The sequence below is a fragment of the Chrysochloris asiatica genome, unplaced genomic scaffold, assembly GCF_000296735.1.
Source record: "Chrysochloris asiatica unplaced genomic scaffold, ChrAsi1.0 scaffold00434, whole genome shotgun sequence".
Taxonomy (NCBI): Eukaryota; Metazoa; Chordata; class Mammalia; order Afrosoricida; family Chrysochloridae; genus Chrysochloris; species Chrysochloris asiatica.
Window position 1 is genome coordinate 826,701 of NW_006408952.1, and position 5,304 is coordinate 832,004.

At 38.6% G+C, this 5,304-nt stretch overlaps 1 pseudogene; it reads left to right on the top strand.

Annotated features, from left to right (window-relative positions):
- Positions 1-4,895, top strand: part of LOC102824338 — a 12,676-nt pseudogene extending 7,781 nt beyond the window's left edge.
- The last annotated feature ends 409 nt before the right edge of the window (positions 4,896-5,304 follow it).

Below are 5,304 nucleotides of genomic sequence, written 5' to 3' on the forward strand. Positions count from 1 at the left end.
GGGGATCACTGAGAAAGAATACACAGCAAATTATACAGGTAAAATTCTTCATGGGAATTAAATAAGGGCATCTTGTCATAGCAGTCCAAATCAGTACTAATAGTTGAAAGAAATTGAAGAGCACCCAAGTGTGACATTTAATATCAATGAAAGTATACTTTGAACAGGCACTTGAGCAAAGAAATTATTTAATTGCCTATTTTGTTATATGGATGGATTTGAATTACCCAGGCTTAATTACATTTTATGAATTAACACTTGGCTGATTCAGACTGGTTCAGTGGAATCCTTTTAACAAAAATTGGGCTTTTTGAATATTACAGTGTAGTTGAAATTGATTGGCTAAGGAGTGAAAACTTAGAAATGCTGAGAAACTTGTAAATTGCTTCTACAATCATTGATATATAAAGCATGTTAGTACTAATCAATTAGTTTTATGTATTAAGACCTATCAGCATGTCTGTTGATGGCTTTTTTTAAAAAAACACCTGGTTGACTTGATTTTAAACTAACATGATGTTCTCTGTACCATTTAACATTTTCAAGACATTCCCCCTAAGCAAATTCTGTTGGAATCAAGCGTTTGCAGTTCTAGACGCCTACTTCTAGAGTCTTCATATGAAGGTTATAGTGGGCTCTAATGGAGTTTCAATTTGCACTAAATTTTCTTTTCTGAAAGATTACTGATGTTTCAATTATAATGTAGTAGTGCTTTTGTCTTACAATTAAACTCTTACAGCACTCATGCATTTTTGGCACTGTGTGATTTTTAACTTTTATTTTTTGTATTTTAAGTTTTCCCCTCTTGAATGAATACCTTGAAATAACAAGTCTTATTTTCTTAGTTGAAAAGGTAAGGCAACTACCACTAATGTTGAAAATGGCATTAAGAACTTTAAATGATGGTGTTCTTTTGAAAACTAGATAGCTGATGTATAAATAGTATCATGAGTTGAAGAGTAATTGAATATGATGAAAGAAAAAGGGCAATTTCTAGTTTTCTCCAAAATGTTAATGAGGAAGGACCTTGAAGGGAGGGAGATTCTGTATGAGATGCCCAATCTTTTGTCTCTGCTGGGCTTGTTGTCAGATGAGGAGTCACCACTAAAAGCACTGGTAGGCATTAACCTCACTTTACAGCAGGCCTGGGAACCTTTTTCTGCCAAGGGCCATTTATATATTTGTAGCATCATTTGTGGTCCATACAAGATTATCAACTTAAAAATTAGTCGGCTATATTTAGTCAGATGTTTAATGAACTCACCCCTAATGTAATGAGGCCCCTGGTGTGAAACTGTGGGTTAATGCGCTGGACTGCAAAGTCGGTTTGAGCCACAAAGTCTGTAGTTCAAGCTCACCAGCCTCTCCTCGGAAACCCTATATAGGGTCACTGTGGGTCGGAACCAACTCGACAGCACTTAACAACAACAACACTGTGATGACTGGAACTGCGCATTTGCCTTGGCAGGGCCAGACCAAAGGATTTCGAGGACATCTTCCAAACTGAGGGCCAGACATTCCCCACCCCTGTTTTACAGAGACTAGTAACATTTTCAGAAAATGGCAAATTGAATTAGATATCTGTAATTAACCAACATACTGAATGACAATGTAAATATACAGAAAGCTTAATATTCTTTTATTACATCATTTCCTACTTTTGTATCTCTTGAAGATTTTTGAAGGAATGTAAATCACTCATTTCTGACTTGCCAAAGAGGGGCTGTCCTTATGGTGTGGTGCTGAGTGATCTCGTTCTCTTCAAACTGATCTCTGTGATTTGCTTGTGGTCTGCCTGTCAGTTCTAAAAACCAGGGGCCAGATTTAAAAAATGGGTTTTTGCTGTTCTAGGCTCTGTACTTAGCACAACAGAGGACTTGACTCTATAAGAACATTAGTTTTCAAAGCAAGTTAAAATAATCTTTCAGACTGATTAAGATGTGTGGGACATTCTTTTAGCAGATATAAAAAATACCTAGTGTAATACATTCAACGGACTAGATTATTTCAAGTGAATGGTTGTGAGGCTCAGCTTTGTCTATCATTTGGTAGCCCTGGGATGTTGGGCAAATTACAATGATTTCTCCAAATCTCAGTTTGTTTTTTGGCCAATATGTCTCAATTTCGTTTTGTGCTTCCCCCACCCTTGAGGTCGTCTCCCAGACTTCCACAGAATCTTTTAGGGTAGAGCCCAGGTGTTATTAAGATCCCTAGGTGATTCTGATGATGAGGGTTGAAAACCAAAGCGCCATATTTGTTTCTATTACCATGTTTAAGAAGCTATGAAAGTCATGCATATGAGTAACAGCCAAATGCTGATGGGCAGTCTGAACATAAAGAGAAATATGATGTAACCAGACTCGTGGAGAGTAGATCTGGGTTGACACAGCGGCAGCAGTAACAATGGGCCGAAATGTAAAAACAATTGTGAGAATGGTGCAGGACTGGGCAGTGAGTGCTTCCTTATGTTTTGCATAGGTTTGCAATGAGCTCGAACCGACAGGACAGCACTAACAACAACATAATGGTATGAATATTCCATCTCAAGGAGTCTGGTGTGGTGCTGTAGGATAAGTACTGGACTGCAAGATCAGTCTGAACAGAAAGATCGGTGGTTCAAACTCACCAGCTGCTCCTTAGAAACTCTATACAGGGTTGCTATGTGTTGGCATCGACTTGATGCTACTTAGCATCAATAGCAGTAACAACATTCTATGTCAAAGCTTGCTTAGGCAATTGTAGGATATTCCCTAGGTTTGCTTCTGTACCTCTCTACTGGTTGTCCATGGCTGAGGAACCTTGAGGAGATTAGAGAAAGAAACTTGTGATTTTGGTGACTAATTTGGGTGGTGCTTGTTATGTGGCGTGGAGTCAGTTGCAACCCTGTACAGGGTTTCCGAGGCTTTAAATCTTTATGGGAGCAGAAAGCCTCCTGTGGAACAGCTGGTAGTTTTGAACTGCTGACCTTGAGGTTCGCAGCCTGATTTGTAACCACTACGCTACCAGTAGAAGTGATGAAAAGGAAGGACATTTCTAAACTACAGAGTATCTCTGGTTCCACTGACAGAAGTTGGAAATGGTGGTAGTGGTTATGTGCTGTGGAGTCGGTTCCGACTCATAGCGACCCTGTACAGAGTTTCCAAGGCTATAAATCTTTACGGGAACAGAAAGCCTCATCTTTCTCCTGCAGAACAGCTGGTAGTTTCAAACTTTTAACCTTACAGTTTGCAGCCTGATTTGTAACCACTATGCTACCAGAAATTGGAAATAAGGTCAAATAAATAGGAGTTTTTACGGGAAGTGGGGCAGTGGAAAGAAGGAAGAACACATAGGTGAGTTTTAAGGTTTTCAAATTTGAGATGCTGATATAATATCTAATTGGGCATATTGAGCAGACAGTTGAGAAACAGTCTGGAATTCAGAAAAGAAATTAAGAGTTGAGGGGAGTTTTGTGGGAGAGGATAAAAGTATTTGGGAGTATGTAGGAAATGAAAAGGTCTAAAACGTAAATTCTGCTGTAGGCCATTTGAATGAATGGATGATTGCATTACTGAACTCCTCCAAGGACTTGTTCACCTTGTGCCCCTTCCCTACCTCCATAATAAGCAATGCCTTTCGAGTCTAACTAGCCCATTAAGCTCCAGCAAATGACAAAATTTCTTTGTGTTTCAGTTTCCTCACCTGTAAATGGAAATAATAATAGTACTACTTAAGGGAGGAGTCCTGCTGTGGAGTTATAGGATAAGCACAAGGTCAGTTTGAACCCCAAAACAACAACAGGAAATAACAGTAACAACTCAGTGAGCACTTATTATGGGCCAGTAGAGGTTTTAAGTACTTTAAATTCTTATTTAATCCTCACAACATCCCTGGCATTGTTGTTACTTGCCGTTGAATTGGTTCGAACTCACAGCGACCTTGTATGATCGACTGGTAGGTATGAACAACCAACCTTGTGGTTCAAACTGACATTGCAGTTGTGCTTATCCTACAGCACCACCAGAATTCCAGTTGCTACTGTGATTGACATGAATTCAATTTCTTATAAGATGCAATTCATATCCCACATTGAACCCGTGAAAGCTCCCTTAGTGATTTGAGCCACATGGATCATCTTCCTTCAGTTTTTTCTCAGCCTTGTAATGCAACACTTGAGTAGGCATTGTTGTTTTAATTTGCTCAGTTTTCATTGGTGTTGTCTCCTCAACTAGTATGTAAATTTTTCATAGGATTAGAACCAAGACTTACAAGTCTACAAGGGTAAGTTAGGAAATTCTGCTAGAAAGTCATAGAAACCTCTACTAAACAAAAATATCAGTATGTCAGTGACTTGGATGCCACGCTGGGGGGCGGAACGGGGGGGGGGGGGGGGGGGGGGGGGGGGGGGGGGGGGTTGAGGGAGTTGTGTGGATTCTTTTCTTTCTTACTACTGACCCCAGGGAAGCAGGGAGCATGTCATCCCAGCCAGAAGGAGGCTCATGCCAGATTTCAAGTGGTTGCAAGAGGATCCACTTGTAGGTGTTAACGGTGCATCATCTGAAAACATCATGAAGTGGAATGCAGTTATATTTGGACCAGAAAGGACACCCTTTGAAGATGGTACTTTTAAACTAGTAATAGAAATTTCTGAAGAATATCCAAATAAACCACCAACTGTGAGGTTTTAATCTAAGACATTTCATCCAAATGTTATGAATTTGTTTAGATAGTCTTCAAAACTGATGGAGTTCAACATATGATGTATCTTCTATCTTAGCATCACTTTAGTCTTTTCTGGATGAACCAGATTCAAACAGTCCAGCCAATAGCCAGGCAGCACAGCTTTATCAGGAAAACTAAGGAGAATATGAGAAAGAGTTTTGGCCATTGTTGAACACAGCTGGAATGATTCCTAATAGACAACTGGTCTGTTAATCTTTTTCATCTTTGTTGCGTATAATTTACCTCTGAGTAAAAAGGCTAACAAATTTGAAGTGCCATGTATCTTAAGGATTCTGCAGAAAAAATAAATTCCTTCAGTTTAGATATTTTTTTCCAATACTTTTTCCATTGTTTTGGAACTTAAAACAGCTTGTGTATCTTGATTAATGTATATTTTATTGCATGGTATGAGCTAAGTTATTGCTACATAAATCTGTAATATATTGTTTGTATTTTTTCCCCAAGGGTATAGTGTTGGTGTGGAGTTTTCTTGACAGAATATACACATTTTGTAAATGTTTTTCAAACATTAAATGCCTTAGTTTTGAATTCTTTAGATTTTTAAATTGGAGAAAAGCACTTAAAGCTTTTAATATATTAATA